The 20,164-nt window shown below is 40.2% G+C and overlaps 1 protein-coding gene across 6 annotated transcripts in view; it reads right to left on the bottom strand.

The window, feature by feature from the left end:
• Window positions 1–20,164, bottom strand: part of ITCH (itchy E3 ubiquitin protein ligase) — a 111,914-nt gene that overhangs the window by 81,181 nt on the left and 10,569 nt on the right. For 2 of the 6 annotated variants that reach the window (XM_032606735.1, XM_032606738.1), the window contains exon 3: window positions 18,446–18,477. The exons of the other annotated variants lie outside the window; for them this stretch is intronic. The gene's annotated coding sequence lies outside the window, so the exon portion shown is untranslated. The remainder of the gene's footprint in view (window positions 1–18,445; window positions 18,478–20,164) is intronic. 6 annotated transcript variants of the gene reach the window in all.

Here is a 20,164-nt window from a genome sequence, read left to right on the forward strand (position 1 = left end):
TGGGCTTCCCTGGTGGCGCAGTGGTTGAGAGTCCGCCTGCCGATGCAGGGGACACGGGTTCGTGCCCTGTTCGTGGAAGATCCCACATGCCGCGGAGCGGCTGGGCCCGTGAGCCATGGCTGCTGAGCCTGCGCATCCGGAGCCTGTACTCCACAACGGGAGAAGCCACAACAGTGAGAGGCCCGCATACCGAAAAAAAAAAAAAAAAAAGAAAGGCAAGAAATAACAAGGGTTGGAGAGGATGTAGAGAAAAGGGAATCCTCATACACTGTTGGTAGGAGTGTAAATTACTGCAGCCACTATGGAGAGTTCTCAAAAATTAAGAATAGGGGCTTCCCTGGTGGCGCAGTGGTTGAGAGTCCGCATGCTGATGCAGGGGACACGGGTTCGTGCCCCGGTCCGGGAAGATCCCACATGCCGCGGAGCAGCTGGGCCCGTGAGCCATGGCCACTGAGCCTGCGCATCCGGAGAGAGAGGCCACAACAGTGAGAGGCCTGCGTACCGGAAAAAAAAAAAAAAAAATTAAGAATAGAACTACATGGGCTTCCCTGGTGGCGCAGTGGTTGGGGGTCCGCCTGCCGATGCAGGGGACGTGGGTTCGTGCCCCGGTCTGGGAGGATCCCACATGCCGCGGAGCGGCTGGGCCCGTGAGCCATGGCCGGTGAGCCTGCGCGTCCGGAGCCTGTGCTCCGCAACGGGAGAGGCCACAACAGTGAGAGGCCCGCGTACCACAAAAAAAAAAAAAAAGAATAGAACTACAATATGATCCAGCTACTCCATTTCTAAGTATTTATCCAAAGAATTCAAAAACATCTAATTTGAAAAGATATATGCATACCTATGTTCAATCCAGCACTATATACAATAGCCAAGATATGTAAACAACCTAAGTGCCTATCCATGGATGAAGAAGATGCAATATATATATAATGGAATACTACTCAGCCGTAAAAAATTCTTTTAAAAATAAAGGAAATCTTGGGACTTCCCTGGTGGCGCAGTGGTTAAGAATCCACCGCCAATGCAGGGGACATGGGTTCAATCCCTGGTCCAGGAAGATCCCACATGCCGCAGAGCAACTAAGCCCATGCACCACAACTACTGAGCCTGCGATCTAGAGTCTGTGAGCCACAACTACTGAGGCCCACACACCTAGAGCCCATGCTCCGCAACAAGAGAAGCCACTGCAATGAGAAAACCACGCACTGCAACAAAGAGTAGCCCCCGCTCGCAGCAACTAGAGAAAGCCCATGCACAGCAACAAAGACCCAACGCAGCCAAAAATAAATTAATTAATTTAAAAAAAAAAAAAAGGACATCTTGCCATTTGCAACAACAATGGATGGACCTGGAGGGTATTATGCTAAGTGAAACAAGTCAGACAGAGAAAGACACATACTGTATGATTTCACTCATATGGGGGGGGGGGAGTTCAAACCAAACCAAACAAAAATAAGCACACAGAAGAGAGCAGTGGTTAGCAGAGAGCAAGTGGGGGAAGCGTGATATGGATAAAGGGAGTCAGCTGTACAGTGACGAATGGAAACTACGCTCTTGGTGGTGAGCATGTTGTAGTGTATACAGAAGTCAAAATATAATTTTGTACACATGAAACATATAATGTTATAAACCAATGGGGTTTTTTGGGGGGTTTTTTTTGCGGCACGCGGGCCTCTCACTGTTGTGGTCTCTCCCGTTGAGGAGCACAGGCTCCGGACGTGCAGGCTCAGTGGCCATGGCTCACGGGCCCAGCCGCTCCGCGGCATGTGGGATCCTCCCGGACCGGGGCACGAACCCGTGTCCCCTGCATCGGCAGGCGGACTCTCAACCACTGCGCCACCAGGGAAGCCCTAAACCAGTTAGTCAATCAATGAAAAGGTTATTTGTCAAACCACTAATCTAACAGAACAGACTTCAGTGGCCACACAAGACAAAGAATATAGGACTGTACAAAATTAGTTTGGAAAAGTCACCAAACAATCAAATGACAACCACAGGAAGCAGCAACAAGAAACCATGAGATGGGGGAAGAATGTGATTTCCAGAGTTGCCCATTATAACATTCAAAATGTTCAGTTTTCATAGTAGCAAACGGAATTCAACAGCACACTAAAAGGATTAATACATCATGACCAAGTGGGATTAATCCCTGGGATGCAAGACTGGGTCAACATATGAAAATTAACGTGATCAACAAGGACGAACCGTATAGCACAGGGAACTCTATTCAGTATTCTGTGATAACCTATATGAGAAAAGAATCTAAAAAAGAATGAATATATGTATAACTGAATCACTCTGCTGTGCACCTGAAACTAACACAACATTGTAAATCAACTATACTGCAGTAAAACTAAAATATTTTTAAAAGAGAAAGATAATAAATGTGTTATACCACATTAAAAGATTAAGGGTAAAAATCACATGATCATCATAACTGACGCAGAAGAGCATTTGACAAAATTCAATACTGTTTCATGATAAAAACTGTCAGATTAGGAATAGAAGGAAATTACCTCAATAAAATAAAAGCTACATATGAAAAGGCCACAGCTAACATCACACTCAAAGGTGAAAAACTGAAACCTTTTCTTCTAATACTAGGAACAAGACAGGATGCCCATTCCTACCACTTCTAGTCAACACAGTACTGGAAGTCCTAGCAAAACCAATTAAGGTAAGAAAAAGAAATAAAAGGCACCCAAATTGGAAAGGAAGAAGGAAAATTATCTCTGTCCCCAGATGACATGATCTTATATATAAAAAACTCAATAAAGCCTCCACACAAGGACTTCCCTGGCAGTCCAGTGGTAAAGACTCCACACTTCCACTGCAGGGGACACGGGTTGGATCCCTGGTGGGGAAACTAAGTACAGCGTGCCGCGCAGTGCGACACCTCCCCCCCAAATAAAAGACTCCACACAAAAAACACAATATGGGCTTCCCTGGTGGCGCAGTAGTCGAGAGTCCGCCTGCCAATGCAAGGGACACGGGTTCGTGCCCTGGTCCGGGAAGATCCCACATGCCGCGGAGCGGCTAGACCCGTAAGACATGGCCGCTGAGCCTGCGCGTCCGGAGCCTGTGCTCCGCAACGGGAGAGGCCACAACAGTGAGAGGCCCGCATACCACAGGAAGAAAAAAAAAAAAAAAAAAAAAAAAAAATATATATATATATATATATAAAATAAGTTCAGCAAAGTTGTAAGATATAAGATCAGCATACAAAAGCCAATGTAATTCTATACAGTAGCAATGAAAAATCTGAAAGTGAAATTAAGAATTCCATTTACAATAGTATAATAAAATACTTAGGAAAATTCAACGAAAGAAGTGTAAAACTAAAAGTTAAAGAGGACCTAGAGACGTCCCTGGTGGCACAGTGGTTAAGAATCCGCCTGCCAATGCAGGGGACATGGGTTCAATCCCTGGTCCGGGAAGATCCCACATGCCACGGAGCAACGAAGCCCGTGCACCACAACTACTGAGTCTGCGCTCTAGAGTCTGCGAGCCACAACTACTGAAGCCCACGCGCGTAGAGCCCGTGAGCTGCAACGAGAAGCCACTGCAATGAGAAGCCCAAGCACCACAACAAAGAGCAGCCCCCGCTCGCTGCAACTAGAGAAAGCCCATGCGCAGCAACGAAGACCCAACGCAGCACCCCCCCCAAAATAAAGATGACCTAGATGAATATAAAGTCATCCAATGTTCGTGGATTAGAAGACTTGACATTGTTAAGATGGTAAGAGTCCCCCAAATGATCTACAGATTAACCCCCAAATGATCTACAAATTAAACACAATCATTATCAAAATCCCAACTGCCTGTTTGCAGAAATTCACAAGCTGATTCCAAACTTCATATGGAAATACAAAGGACCAGGAATAGTCAAAACAATCTCAAAAAAGAACAAGGTCAGAGGATTCACACTTCCCAATTTCAAAACTTACTACAAAGCTACAGTAATCAAGACAGTGTGTTATTGGTATAAGCATAGATATACAGATAAATGGAATAGAATTGAGTTCAGAAATAAACCCAAATATCTATGACCAACTGATTTTTGACAAGGGTACTAAGACAAACTTCTCAACAAATGGTCCTGGAACTAATGGATATTCATGTGCAAGAGATCCCTACCTCACAACCATGGACAAAAATTAACTCACACTAGATCATACACCTAAACGCAAGAGCTAAAACTAAAAATTTGGTAGAAGAAAACAGGTATAATTCTATGTGACGCTGCATTAGATAGACAATGGTTTCTTAGCTATAACACCAAAACCAACAACATAAAAACTGGATATAAATCAAAGTTTTAAACTCTTGTGTTTCAAAAACACCATCAAGAAAGTGAGAAGCCCACCCACAAAATGGGAGAAAATCTTTGTAAATCATATATCCAATATAAGTATCTAGAATATATAAAGAGCTTTTACAACTCAACACAAAAAGACAGATGACTACAAAATTGTCTAAAGGACTGAAACGGCATTCCTCCAAAGAAGATATACAAATGACCGATAAGCACATGAAAAGATGCTAAACATCATTAGCCAGAGACATGCAAATAAAAACCACAATGAGATACCCACTTTACACCTACTAGGAGAGCTATTCAAAATGATAAGTAACAAGTGTTGACAAGGATATGAAGAACCCTCACACATTGCTAGTAAAAATGTAAAGTAGTGCAGCTGCAGTGAAATAAAGTTTTATGGTTCCTCAAAATAGGTAATAGGTAATTCTACTCCTAGGTATATTCCCAAAAGAAACGAAAACATATGTCCACACAAAAACCTGAACATAACTGTATACAGCAGCATTATTCATAATAGCCAGAAACAGAAACACCACAAATGTCCATCAACTAATGAACAGATAAATAAAATGTGGTATATCCATACAATAAAAAGAAATTCAGCAATAAAAAGAAATGAAGCACTCGTTAAATGTTATACCAGGGATAAACCTTGAAATATTATGCTAAGTAAAAGAAGCCAGTCACAAAAGACAATATATTTTATGGTTCCATTTATATGAAATGCCCAAAGCAGACAAATCTACAGAGATGGTAAGTCAATTATTAGCTGCCTAGGGCTAGGGCTGAGTGGATGTAGATTGAGAGTGACAGCTAAGGGGGCACCGGGATTATTTGGGGGGCAATGATGTTTTCAAATTGATTGTGGTGATGGACGCACAACTCTGAATATACTAAAAGCTACTGAATTGTACATTTTAAATAGGTATACTGTATGGTATGTGAACTATATCTCAATAAAGGTGTTTAAAACAAGAAACAAAATTTAGAGGAAAAATTTTTTCTAGACTAAAATATTTTACTACCAATGGACCTTCACTAGAAGAATTTCTAAAGGATGTACCTGAAGAATAAGTAGAATGATCCTCAAAGGAAGCTCTGCAACTCAAGATATAAAAGTGACTAAGGAAGTGGTAAACATTAGGTAAATCTAAAATATACAAAACATGGGACTTCCCTGGTGGTCCAGCAGGTAAGACTCCACACTCCCAATGCAGGGGGCCCAGGTTCGATCCCTGGTCAGGGAACTAGATCTCACATGCATGCTGCAACTAAGAATCCACATGCCACAACTAAGAAAGCTGATGCCACAACTAAGAGCCCGCATGCCGCAACTAAAGATCGCACAAAGAAGATCCTGCATGCCACAACTAAGACCCGGCGCAGCCTAAATAAATAATTTTTAATAAAGAATTTTTAAAAATACACAAAACAATGTCTTATTTGGGGATTTAAAAATACAAAGCTAAAATACTGAATAACAGCATTAAAGTCAGGAATGGAGGTAACTGGAGTTAATTGTTCCAAGATCCTTGTATTGTTCAGGCCAAGGCAAAGATACTGATCAGTTTTGTGAAGTTAATACGCAGGTCAAAATTTCAGGGAATTCCCTGGAGGTCCAGTGCTTAAGGTTGTGCTTTCATTGCCCTGGGGGCATGGGTTCGATCCCTGGTCAGGGAACTAAGATGGCACAAGCCACGTGGCAAACAATCAATCAATTAAAACAATTTCAAAGAGAAGCAGTAAAAAAATAAAAACTGCACAAATTCCAAATCACTACTGAGAAAAAAATATTTGAGGGAAAAATGTATGAATCCAAGTAAACAAAAAGAAAAAAAAGTATGTGGGGAAAGGACTTTCACAAGATGATGATAGATTACACATGTGCATCTGAATCCCCTTTCAAATTTCCCCTAAACTCTGGTGAAGAAATTTTAAAAATTAAAAAAGTAATAATAGTAATAAAGGTCAGGAAAAAGAGAAGTAGAGGTAACAACAAACAAGTACAATAACTTCAGTAAGCTACAAAGCAGATGGACAAATGCTATTTGACAGCACACTCAATAAAGCAGACTCCTGTCCTAGGCTGGCAACAGGGAAAAGCCAAGAACCAAGATGGTTTGTTTACTTGCAGTGCCTCCAAGAGAAGATACCAGTCAATTTTGGAAGTAGGAAGTAAAGTTGGGACACAGAAGCAGAATTGGTTGAAAGCTGCTTACCAAGCATTTTGATTCCTAAATCCCCTACTTGACACCAAAAGGCTCAGGTCTGTTTTTTTTTTTCCCTCAAGCATCTCTGCAATGGAAGATGCCAGGCACAGCTGAAGGCTGAAGAACAGTATCAAGAACACAAGAATTAAAGGAACATATGCAAACGGAATGACTAAATTCCCATCCTTTTTTCCCCACTAGGCTCCCAGCTCACTGTAGCCAAGACTTAACCACGCAGGCAGGAGATAGGACAAGCCTTACCAAGTTCCCCAAACAGTCCACCAGGTAACCCTATAGTGAGGTTCTCAGTTAACAAGCCCTCTCCTCTCTACATGCACTCACAGCCCCCAGTCTGCCCACATCCTTAAACATGATAAAGTTGTGGAAAGCTTCTATCAAGAAAAGTGATGCCAAAGAAAAGCAAAATATATTAATATCCTCAGAGAGATGAAAAGATAGAATATTCATTAAACAAAAACAGAGTGCCATTAAAAAAAAAATTTAGGGTAAAGAAGTAACTATCATGAAAACTCTCCCCAACACCAGTTTGGTCAGCTCTTGAGTAGTGTGAAATTGCAAGATCTGTACACAGATTTCAGTTTGTCAGAGCACTGGAACTGGGAATCAACTGATACCTGCACTGCCAGGCTGACAAAATAACTTGGTTGCCATGGCTATGCTGTAATCTTGAATAACTTTGCAGCTTTAAACTACTTTTCGGTCCTTGTGAGGACTGACTAGCAACATGTCCTGTTTTTCCTTTTGAAACCTGACTATGCAGTTGAGTTTTCCATTCTTTAATTTCATAAACAACTTTACATTAACCTCCCATTACCTAAAAAACCTTGCAATTTGGGAGAGTCTAATTAATATAATTTCCATGGGAATTCCCTGGTGGTCCCGTGGTTAGGACTTGGCGCTTTCACTGCCATGGCCTGGGTTCAAAAAATTTCCAAATACACTATGGGTAGATTCTGAATGACTGATGTGGTCAGTCACCTAGTTAACAAAGCCCAATATATAGTATTAAGTAAGCACTATCACGTGCACTTTAGTTATTAGATCAAAGAATGTCTTCAATCTGCTGCTCTGCAAAGTTTTTCTGTAAAGGGCCAGAGAGTAAATATTTCACAGTTGTGGGCCGTATGATCTCTGTCACAACTGCTCAACTGCCACTGTAGTGTGACAGTGGTCACAGACAACACATAAAATGTATTTTATTCCAATAACACTTTATTTATAAAAACAGGCAGAGGGCCAGATTCCTCCCACGGGTCATAGTTTGCTAACACCTGCTCTCAAGCATCAATGTGAAAAACGGTAACATCCTACATACATCACACCATGATGGCTTAAAACTAGGAAATACGGAAGAGGCAAAATTTCTTAAGACATTAGAATAAAACAGTTGGATATGGGTGGAATAGCTTTTAAATTTTTTTAATTAAAAAAAAATTAAACATCTTCCTCTTTATCCCCATTACTATTCCCTTCATTTGGCTCTCCCTGAACTATCGTACTCATTTCAGTATTTCTCTTTGCCTTACCCCAATCTGTCCACACAGTGTTGTCAAAGGATTTTTAAAATGAACTTTCTACACCTCTGAAGATCTGCCATGATCCTGGCTTGCCTATTCTTGTACTTCACATACCATTCTCCCACACAGACCCCATGCTCCAATCACACAGAAGTGAGGTTCATTCCCCAAAATGTCATCTGTTTAATACTTCTGTGATTTATTTATCCTGTTCCTTCTCTTCAAACTTTGCCCCGCAATTTCCCTAAATTCCCAGTGATCTGGTCTTCTCTTATCCATCAACATTCTGCTCAAGCATCTCATCTGGTAGCCTCCCCTAAACTTCAAAGCAGAAATAATTTCTTCTTCTAGTCTACCCTATAGCATGTATCCCAAGAGATATTATAACACAGTAATTAAATGTGCAGGCTTTGGAGTCAAATAAATCTAGATCCACATCTCAGCACCATTACTTAAGCAAATTATTGAACTACTTTCTTCATCCATACAACAGGGATAACTTAATTGTAGTTTCGGTTTAAAGGCTGAGATAATACCTGTAAAGTCATATAGAAAGGCTTAAACCCAGTTAAGTGTTCAACAGCTGTCTCTTCTTATCTGTTTGCAAATCCCTCTCACCTTCCGAACTGTCTTCTTGAGGTCAAGGCAATTCATCTTTACATCACTAGAACCTTACAGAGTATCTTAAGTATGTTAATAGTAAGCTCTCAAATATATGTTGAATCAAAATAAACATGAACAAATTATTATACTCAAAATGAATTTTTCTCTAACTCCTTGAATGTAGGATAACTTTCTTACTGAGACATTAAAAGACTTAAAAATATCGATTACAATCCAAAGCACTCACCATCTTCCAGCATTTCTCCAAATAAATGGGAGCACTAGTAACCTATACATAAGAGCCTCTTTGTGAATAAGTGAGGTAATAAAGGGTAATTTTGCTGTTGTTGTTGTTGTTCTTAGGTCTATGATGACAATATAAAAGCAGCCAACAAATATACTCTGCAGAAAGCTTCCCGTCATAATAGCAAACAGCACAGACTTACAAAGAGGGCTTCTGCCTGCCTAGAAATTAAAATGCGAGGGAGAGCCATAATAATCAGAATTACAGAAAACTGACACTGTACTATATATATTTTTTTAATATTTATTTATTTAGGCTGTGCCATGTCTTAGTTGCCGGCAAGCCGGATCTACTTCTTAGTTGTAGCATGCGGACTTCTTAGTTGCAGCATGCGGACTTCTTAGTTGCAGCATGCACGTGGGATCTAGTTCCCTGACCAGTGATCAAACCTGGGCCCCCTGCATTGGGGAAGTCCCAACACAGAGTCTTACCCTCTGGACCACCAGGGAAGTCCTGACACTGTACTCTCTATATGTAAAAATTTCCTCACATGAGTAAGGAAGTACAAGTGGTAGTAAATAATTTTGACTTTGTGGGGAGGGGAAATTCAGACAAGATGACCCAGAAGACAATCACTTGTGGGTGAAAAGACAACAGGAAGAGAATAGGGGACTTCCTCAAGTTTAGTCAACTAACAGGTCACAGAGGAGAAATTAGCACAACAGAAAAAGAATTGACTATAAAAATCAACAAAAGGGGCACCAAGCCCTAGCTCTGCTGTTACATTAGAAACAAAACTTGTAATTTACAGGCAATGTGAATGTCTTCACAGAAAACCCAAAAGACTACATAATAACCTAGAAAACTGACCAGCACCATGGACAAAGTGAAAAGTAGAAAAACTTTTAAGTGAAAAAAGGCAAAAAATTTTACTTCAAAAGCCAACTAGGGCTTCCCTGGTGGCTCAGTGGCTGAGAGTCCGCCTGCCGATGCAGGGGACACGGGTTTGTGCCCCAGTCTGGGAAGATTCCACATGCTGTGGAGTGGCTGGGCCCGTGAGCCATGGCCACTGAGCCTGCACGTCTGGAGCCTGTGCTCCGCAGTGGGAGAGGCCACAATAGTGAGAGGCTCGCGTACCGCAAAAAAAAAAAAAAAAAAAAAGCCAACTAGTTTGGGGTAACTATACAAACTTGTGAGCATAAAACATATTCATGACAACGCAACACAAAGAGCAAAAAACAAAACACAGGGAATTCCCTGGTGGTCCAGTGGTTAGGACTCCGTGCTTCCACTGCAGGGGGCACAGGTTCAATTCCTGGTTGGGGAACTAATATCCTGCAAGCTGTGCAGTGAGGAAAAAAACAACAAAAAACCAAAAATCATAACCAGGGTTGGCACCCTTGGAATTCAGATGGAGTTGAGAAAGAATATATAAAAAAATTTGAACTCTTGGTCAGTTAGAAGTCAACAGGAATAAACCAGGAGTATACTAGGCAAACCATGAGATACAGTCACCCTAGGTATGCGTGACAGGTATGGAAATTTAAACTGCTAAAATAGCAGTATAAAGGAGAGAAAGTATTAAATTCAGGAGGCTGCTATAAATCACAAGCATCATAATGACAAAAAATAATTAGTCTGTTGAATAATCACATGCTGTAAACAGTTTTAAAGAACTCTACATGTGGTAACTCATTTAATAGACTCTCCCTGTAGTGGGTTGAATAGTGGTTCCCAAAAAGATATGTCCACATCCTATTCCCTGAAACCGATGAATGTGACTTTATTTGGAAAAAAGTGTCTTTACAGATATAATTAAGAATCTTGGTACTTCTCTGGCAGTCCAGTGGTTAAGACTCCACGCTGCCAATGCAGGGGGCATGGCTTCCATCCCTGGTCGGGAAACTAAGATCCCACATGCCAGGTGGCAGAGGGGAAAAAAATAATAACAATCTCAAGATAAGTTCATCCTGGATTATCCAGGTGGACCCTAAATCCAATGACAACTGTCCTTATAAGAGACACAGAGGAGAGAAGAGGGCCATATGAAGACAGGCAGAGATTAAAATCATGCAGCCACAAGCCAAGGAATATCTGGAGCCACGAGAAGCTGGAAAAGGCAAGGAAGAATTCTCTCCTAGAGCTCTGGACAGAACGGGGCCCTTCTGACACCTTGATTTCAGACTTGTGGCCTCTGGAACCGTGAGAAAAAAGTTTCTGTTATTTTAAAGTAGCTTTTTAAAAATTTTATTTTTTATATTTTTGTGTCGGGTCTTAGCTGCGGCATACGGGATCTGTTGCTGTGGCAATCTGACTTCTCTCCACTTGTGGTGTGCGGGTTTCCTCTTCTCTAGCTGTGGCGGACAGGCTCCAGAGCACGTGGGCTCTAGGTGCCCCTCGGCATGTGGGACCTTAGTTCCCTGACCAGGGATGGAACCCGCGTCCCCTGCATTGGAAGGCAGATTCTATACCACTGGACCACGAGGGAAGTCCCAAGTTTGTTATTTTAAGATGCTAAGTTTGTGGTAATTTGTTACAGCAGTCACAGGAAATGAATACACTCCCTCTAAGGTAGATATTACTACACCCATTTCATTTTAATGATGAAACAGGCACAGAAATGTTAAGTAATCTAATAAACCAGATTTTCAGATAAAAATAAAAAATATTAAAATGTAATAAAAAACAGGAACAGGAAATACTATTTGGAGACTTGTCATGGGGACTGAGTTTCCCAGCAAAATTCAGCTCAGCTTAATAATGAAGGAATGAAAGAATCATCATTTTAGAACCTCTAATGTAAATAACTGAGCCAGGCAAGAACAGATGTTAGCATTTAAAAAAAAATAAATCTATTTATTTATTTTTGGCTGCTTTGGGTCTTCGTTGCTGCGTGCGGACTTTCTCTAGTTGCAGTGATCAGGGCTACTCTTCGTTGCGGTGTGCGGGCTTCTCATTGCAGTGGCTTCTCTTGTTGCGGAGCATGGGCTCCAGGCGCACGGGATTCAGTAGTTGTGGCTCGGGGGCTCTAGAGCACAGGCTCAGTGGTTGTGGCGTATGGGCTTCGTTGCTCCACAGCACGTGGGATCTTCCCAGACCAGGGATCAAACCTGTGTCCCCTGCATTGGCAGGTGGATTCTTAACCACTGCGCCACCAGGGAAGTCCCCGAATTTTAAAATATGTCTACAAACTATTTGACACTCCTCCCTGACAAAGATGGAACCTAATATCCCATGCCTTTTGAATGTAGGCCAGATTTAGTGACTCTCTTTTAATGAACAGAATGTGGCAGGAAGTGACAATATGCAACTTCAGAGACCATATCATTAAAGGCAATGCCACAGCACACAATGTATAAAGATGCATTTTGTGATATCAGTAACTGAAATCGGTGGTAACAAAGCAGTAAAGGCGCAGTTTTTGAATGTCATTGAAATTAAGCTATTATAAATTAGAGTATTATAACTTTAGGATGTTAAATGTAATTCCCATGGTAACCACAGAGAAAATTGTTATAGAATATACACAAAAGGAAATGAAAAAATAAAAATGTTTCACTACAAAATATAAACTAAACACAATAACAGTCATGAAGGAAATGAGGGTCAAAAAAACTATAAGGCATATAGAAAACAAACAGTAAAATGAGCAAGTCAGTCCTCCTTTCTCAGTAATTACATACAAATGGATTAAACTCTCCAATCAAAAGACAGATTGGCAGAATGGATTTAAAACATGATCTAATTGAGAATTCCCTGGTGGTCCAATGGTTAGGACTCCATGCTTTCACTGCCAAGGGCCCGGGTTCAGTCCCTGGTCAGGGAACTAAGATCCCACAAGCCGCATGGTGTGGCTAAAAAAAGATAAAACTTAAAAAAAATAAAAATAAAACATGATCTAATTATATGCTGTCTACAAGAGACTTACATTAGATCCAAAGACACCAACAGGTTGAAAGTGAAAGGATGGAAAAAAATACTCTATGTAAACAGTACCCAAAAGGGAGAAGTGACTATACTAATGTCACTTTAAAGTCCATAAAATGGACTTTAAATCAAAAAAGGTTATAAGAGACAAAGGGTATAATTTATTAAAGATCCAATACAGCAAGAATATAACAATAATTATAAACATTTATGTACCTAATAACAGACCATCCAAATATATGAAGCAAAAACACATATTTAAAGGGAGAGGGAATTCCCTGATGGTCCAGCAGTTAGGACTCCACGCTTTCACTGCTGAGGGTGCATGTTTAAACCCTGGTTGGGGAACTAAGACCCTGCAAGCTGCACAGTGGGGCCAAGTTAAAAAAAAAATTTTTTTAATAAATAAATAAAGGGAGAAACAGACATTTCTCAGCATATTAAAAGGATTATATGCCATGACCACATGGGACTTATTCCTGGGATGCAAGGATGGTTAAACATATGAAAATCAACTGATGTAATACACATTAACAGAATGAAGGGGAAAAAAAACACATGATTGTCTCAACTGATGGGAGGAAAAGTACCTAACAAAATTCAACACCCTTTCATGACAAAAAAAAAAAAAAAAAAATTAGGAATAGAAGGGACCCACCTCAACATAATAAAGCCCATATATGAAAAACCCACAGCTGACATCATACCCAACAGTGAAAGAATGAAAGCTTCTCCTCTAAGATCAAGAACAAGGGCAAGGATGGCCACTCTCAACACTTCTATTCAATACAGTACTGGAAGTCCAAGCCAGAGCAATTAGGCAAGAAAAAGAAAAAGTATATACCTTGGAAAGGGAGTAAAAAATTCTGTTTGATGATGATATCTTACATGTAAAAAACCCTAAAGATTCCACATGCAAAAACTATTAGTACTAATAAATGAATTTCAGCAAAGCAGTAAGATATAAAAAATCAACACGAATGAATTGCATTTCTATACACTATCAATCTGAATAGGAAATTAACAATTTCATTTACTAACAGCATCAAAAATAGTAAGACACTCAGGAATTAACTTAGCCAATGAGGTAAAAGACTTGTAACCTGAAAACTACAAAACACTGCTGAAAGAAATTAACAGACACACAAATAAATGGAAAGACATCCTGTGTTTATGTACCGGAAGTCTAAATATTGTTAAGATGTCAATACTACCCAAAGCAATCTACAGATTCAATGCAATCCCATCAAAATCTTAATGATGTTTCCTTCAGAAATAGAAAATCCATCCTAAAATTCATATGGAATCTCAAGGGACCCTAAATAGCAAAAAGAACCTTGAAAAGGAACAACGAAGTTGGAGAACTCACATTTCTGATTTCAAAACTTAGTACAAAGCTACAATAATCAAAACAATGTGGCACAAATACAGACATATAGACTTATTCTATTGGAATAGAGAGCTCAGAAATAAATTCTTATATATATAGCAAAATGATTCTTCCCCCCAACCCCCCTCTCCCACACCATTCCCTGGCAAAATGATTTTTGACATGGTGCCAAGACCTTTCAATGGGGAAAGGACAGTCTTTTCAACAAACAATTCTGCGAAAACTGGATATCCACTTGCAAAACAATGTTAGACTGTTACCTACCACCACTTACAAAAACCGAAAAAAAGAGCCCACCTGCTGCAACTAAGAAGCCCACATGCCACAACTAAAGAGTTGGTGAGTCACAACTAAGGAGCCTGCCTGCTGCAACTAAGGAGCCCACCTGCTGCAACTAAGGAGGCCACCTGCCACAACTAAGGAGCCCACCTGCCACAACTAAGACCTGGTGCAACCAAATAAATAATAAATATTTTTTTTAAAAAAAAGGGTCAAAGACTTAGATGCAAGAAAGACCTAAAACTATAAACTTTTAAAAATAGAGCAAAAGCTTCACAATACTGGATTTGGTAACGATTTTTATATATGACACCAAAGGCACAGGTAACAACAACAACAAAAATAGACAAACTGGACTTCATGAAAATTTAAAACATGTCCAAAGGGCACTATCAAAAGAGTGAAAAGGCAACCTACAAAATGGAAGAAATTATTTTCAAATCATTCATCTAAGGGATTAATATCCAGAATATACAGAGAACTCCTCACTCAACAAAAAAACCAAGTCAATTCAAAAATGGACAAAAGATTTTAATAGACATTTCTCCAAAGAAGAATGGCCATTAAGTACATGAAAAGATACTCAACACCACTATGCCACAAATCAAAACCACAATGAGATACCACCTCACACCCATTAGGATGGCTATTACCAAAAAAACCCCCAGAAAATAACAAAATGTTGTCAAGAATGTGGAGAAACTAGAACCCTTGTGCATACTGGTAGGAATGTAAAACAGTAAGCTGCTGTGGGAAACAGTATAGCATTTCCAAAAAATTTTTAAACAGAATTACCATATGATCCAGCAATTTCACTTCTTGGTATATACCCCCCAAAAATGGAAAGCAAGGTCTTGAAGAGGTATTTGTACATAGCAGCTGCATTATTCATTATGCCTAAAATGTGAAAGCAATCCAAGTGTCCATTAACAGATGAATGGATAAGCAAAATGTGGTAAATACATACAATGGATTATTATTCAGGCTCAAAAAAGAAGGAAATTCTGACATGTGCTACTATGGGGATGAACTTTAAGGACATACTTTGTTAAGTGAAATAGCCAGCCACAAAAAGATGATTCCACTTATATGAGGTACCAAGAGTAGTCAAAATCAGAGACAGAAAGCAGAATGAACGGTGGTTAACTGGACTCACAGGAGGAGGAAATGGGGAGTTACTGTTGATTGGGTACAGAGTTTCAATTTTGCAAGATGAAAAGAGATCTGGGGGTGGATGGTGGTGATGACTGCACAATGATATGAATGTACTTAATACCACTGAAACATATACACTTAAAAATGATTACTATGGTAAATTTATTATCGTGTGTACTCTACCACAGTTTTTTTTAAAAAATGCAATGCCACTTGCTCTTTTGGGTTACTTGTTCTCAGGGAAACAAGCTATGTGGCAAGGAACTGAGGCCTCCTGCCAAGAGCCAGCACCAACCTGCCAGCCACATGAGAAAGACCTTAGAGGCTAATTCTCCAGCCCTAGTACTCTTCAGATAACTGCAGCCTCAGCCAACATCTTGACTGTGACCTCAAGAGATCCAGGGTCAGACCCATCCAGCTAAGCCACTTTTGAATTTCTGTCCCACAGAAACCATGTAAGATAAAAAGTTTGTTATTTTAAGCAGCTAAATTTTGGGATAATTTATTATGTACCAATAGATAACTAATACAATAGTAAAACCAATGGATGAAAGGGTATTAGAAAACAGGATATTTATATGGCCTCACAGTATTACACCACATATTACTTACTAATTACAAAGTGAAAAGTATACGATTGTTATGGAGATCTTATAGTATCACATTAACCAAGTAAATAAACTTACCAACATCGTTAGAGTGACATTCCACCATTGATGTGCCACCCAATATAATGGAAAAAAAAGAGTATACAATATCACGTAGACTAGTATTATTGCCCCCAAAATGTTTGACCTGAATCTAATAATGAGAAAATAATTATATCCAAAATACATGACACTCTACCAGTTACCTAGCCTAGACTCTTAAAAAATTAACACTGAAAAACTAAAAAGGCAAGGGAATTCCCTGGCAGTCCAGTGGTCAGGAGCGGCACTTTCACTGCCAGGGCCCGGGTTCAATCTCTGGTTGGGGAACTAAAATCCTGCAAGCTGCACTGCGTGGCAAAAAAAAAAGAAGAAAAACTAAAGAGGCAAAAGTACTGTTCTAGATCAAGACACTAAAAAGACAAAACAACTAAATGTGTGAACCTTGACTGGATCCTAGGGACAAAACACCAAAGACTTTCGGTGATAACTGGGAAAATCTGAATATGTTAGATGACATTATGGAATTGTTAATTTTCTTAGAAATACTAACACATACTATCGTGGTCCTACAGGAAAATATCCTTTTTCTTGGGAGAAGTAATGTAAAGGTGTTCAGGGGTGAAGTATCATGATGGTTGCAAATGACTTTCTCATGGTTCAGCAAAATTAAAAGTACATCTAGAGAAAAAGTAAATGTGGCAAGAGGTCAATATAACCAAGGTGTTTACAGGTATTCACTATACTTTTTCCAACTTTTCTGTCGATTTTTTTCAAAATAAAGAACTGATTAAAAAAAAGAAAATAAAGAGTACCCTATCACAATGAGATACCACGACGCTCCTATTAGAGTAACAAACAAGAAAATACTGACAATATCAAGGGCTGACAAGGATGCAAAGCATCCTCATGTACTGCTGGTTGAAACGCAAAATGGTACATCCAATTTGGACAACGTTTTGCCCATTTTTTATAAAATTCAACACATTTACCACATGACCCAACAATCCCATTCCTAGGTATTTACCTTAGAGTAGAGGTTCTCAATCAGAGGCTATTTTGTCCTCTGGGACTTTTTTTTTTTTTTTTTTTTAACAATGGTGGGGGCAGGTGCTATTGTTATCTAGTGGGCAGAAGCCAGGGATGTTGTTAAACGTCCTACAGTGTGAAGGATGGCCCTCCACAACGAAGAATTATCCAAACCAACATGTCATAGTGCCAAGACTGAGAAACCTTGCCTACAGAAATAAAAACATATGTCCATATAAAATCTGTACAAGAATGTTTACAGCAGCTCTATTCACAATTGCAAGATATGTGAAACAACTAAATCTCCCTCAATAGGTAAATCGATAAACTGCAGTACATTCATACACTGGAATACTACTCAGCAATAAATGTTTTTCAAAAAATGCAACAACTTGGGGCTTCCCTGGTGGCGCAGTGGTTGAGAGTCTGCCTGCCGATGTAGGGGACGCGGGTTTGTGCCCCGGTCCGGGAGGATCCCACATGCCGCGGAGGGGCCCGTGAACCACGGCCGCTGGGCCTGCGCGTCCGGAGCCTGTGCTCCGCAACGGGAGAGGCCACAACAGTGAGAGGCCCGCGTACCGCCAAAAAGAAAAAAAAAAAAAAAAAAAATGCAACAACTTGGAGGAATCTCAAAGGAATCATACTGATTGAAACCCAGTCTCAAAAAGTTTACATATGTACTATTCCATTTACGTGACAGTCTCCAAAAGACAAAACTAAAGGAATGAAGAACAAATTTGTGGCTGCCAGGGATTCCCTGGTGGCACAGTGGTTGAGAGTCCGCCTGCTGATGCAGGGGACACGGGTTCGTGCCCCGGTCCGGGAAGATCCCACATGCCGCGGAGCAGCTGGGCCCGTGAGCCATGGCCGCTGAGCCTGTGTGTCCAGAGCCTGTGCTCCGCAGCGGAAGAGGCCACAACAGTGAGAGGCCCGCGTACCGCAAAAAAAAAAAAAAAAAAAAAAAAGAAAAAAAAAGAATGTATATATGTGCATAATTGAGTCACTCTGCTTATACAGCAGAAATTAACAACATTGTAAAACAATTATACTTCAATAAAAAAATAAATTTAAAAACAACAACCAAAAAACCTGGAATTCCTACTTGATCCACTGATTCCACGTCTGGGAATATACCTAAAAGAACCGAAAGGAGAGACTCAAACAGATATTTATACAGCCACATTTACAGCATCATTATTCACAATAGCCAAAAGGTAACCCAAATGTCCACCAATAGATGAACTGATAAACAAAATGTGATATACACATAAAATGGAATAATTATTCAGCTTTTTTTTTTTTTTTTTTGCGGTACACGGGCCTCTCACTGTTGTGGCCTCTCCCGTTGTGGAGCACAGGCTCTGGACACACAGGCTCAGCGGCCATGGCTCATGGGCCCAGCTGCACCGCGGCATGTGGGATCTTCCCGGACCAGGGCACGAACCTGTGTCCCTTGCATCAGCAGGCGGACTCTCAACCACTGCGCCACCAGGGAAACCCTCAGCTTTTTAAAAGGAATGAAATTCTGGAACATGCTACAACATGAACTTTGAAGACACTGTGGTAAGTTAAGTAAGCCAGCCACAAAGGACAAACATTGTATGATTCTACTTACATGAGGTACCTAGAATAGTCAAATTCTACAGAGACAAAAATTAGCATAGTGGTAACCAGGGACTAGAGGAGGGGAATGGCGTTATTGCTTAGTAATAGGTACAGAGTTTCAGTTTGGAATGATGAAATTCTGGAGATGCATGGTAATAGGTATACAGCAATGTGAATAGATTTAATGTCACTGAACTGAACGCTTAAGAATGGTTAAAACTGTAAATTTTGTTATGTATATTTTACCACAATAGCAAACAAAAGATAATCAGGACAGATAAGTTCATCATTTTCTTTGCCCCTTAGAAATGAAAACATCAATTTACATAGTAAAATCAAACAGGGCCGACTGAACATATGTGCTACATCTCCATACTCTCCTAAAACCCCAACAAGATGAAATAAAGACAAAGGGAGAATAGATGACTGCAGATCAATGTCAGCAATATTCTGGACAAAGAAAAGCAGCAGTACCTAGGTTCTGCACATTTCAATACATACATAATACAGTTTTTAATTAAGACCTATAGTAATTCTTTCCTTCCAGAAATTCAAGGGAAAAAAAAGATAATCTAGCATTTCCCTTTGACTACTAGCTTTCCACAGAAACAAATGCAGCTAATCCCTCTTCCACGTTCTTTTCCTTCCACAGAAGACCTATAATTAAATGAGCCACCTAAAAATCCCTTTTAATTTTCAGAACAAATGAACTCCAAAATCTAGGTTAGACCATGCTTCAAAAGTTCTAGGAACAACAAACAAATCCCTTTTCCATTAAATGAGACTTAAATTTAGCTCAATTCGACGCTGTTGCTGCATATCTATGATGGCGGCAACTTTGTCTACTTTTCATAGGCCCAGTTCAGTATTCTTAACCATCAATGAGGGAAATGTTACTATCTCAAATATTCTGAATGCTCAGGCTGTATCTAACACACTATTCAAATTACTTTCTAAAAAGACTACTTACAGGGCTTCCCTGGTGGCGCAGCGGTTGAGAGTCCACCTGCCAATGCAGGGGACACGGGTTTGTGCCCCGGTCAGGGAGGATCCCACATGCCACGGAGCGGCTGGGCCCGTGAGCCATGGCCGCTGAGCCTGTGCGTCCGGAGCCTGTGCTCCGCAAGGGGACAGGCCGCACAGTGAGAGGCCCGTGTACCGCAAAAAAAAAAAAAAAAAAAAAAGACTACTTACAATAACTACATTTTGCATTTTA

This window comes from Phocoena sinus, chromosome 15, assembly GCF_008692025.1.
Source record: "Phocoena sinus isolate mPhoSin1 chromosome 15, mPhoSin1.pri, whole genome shotgun sequence".
In the NCBI taxonomy this organism is placed as follows: Eukaryota; Metazoa; Chordata; class Mammalia; order Artiodactyla; family Phocoenidae; genus Phocoena; species Phocoena sinus.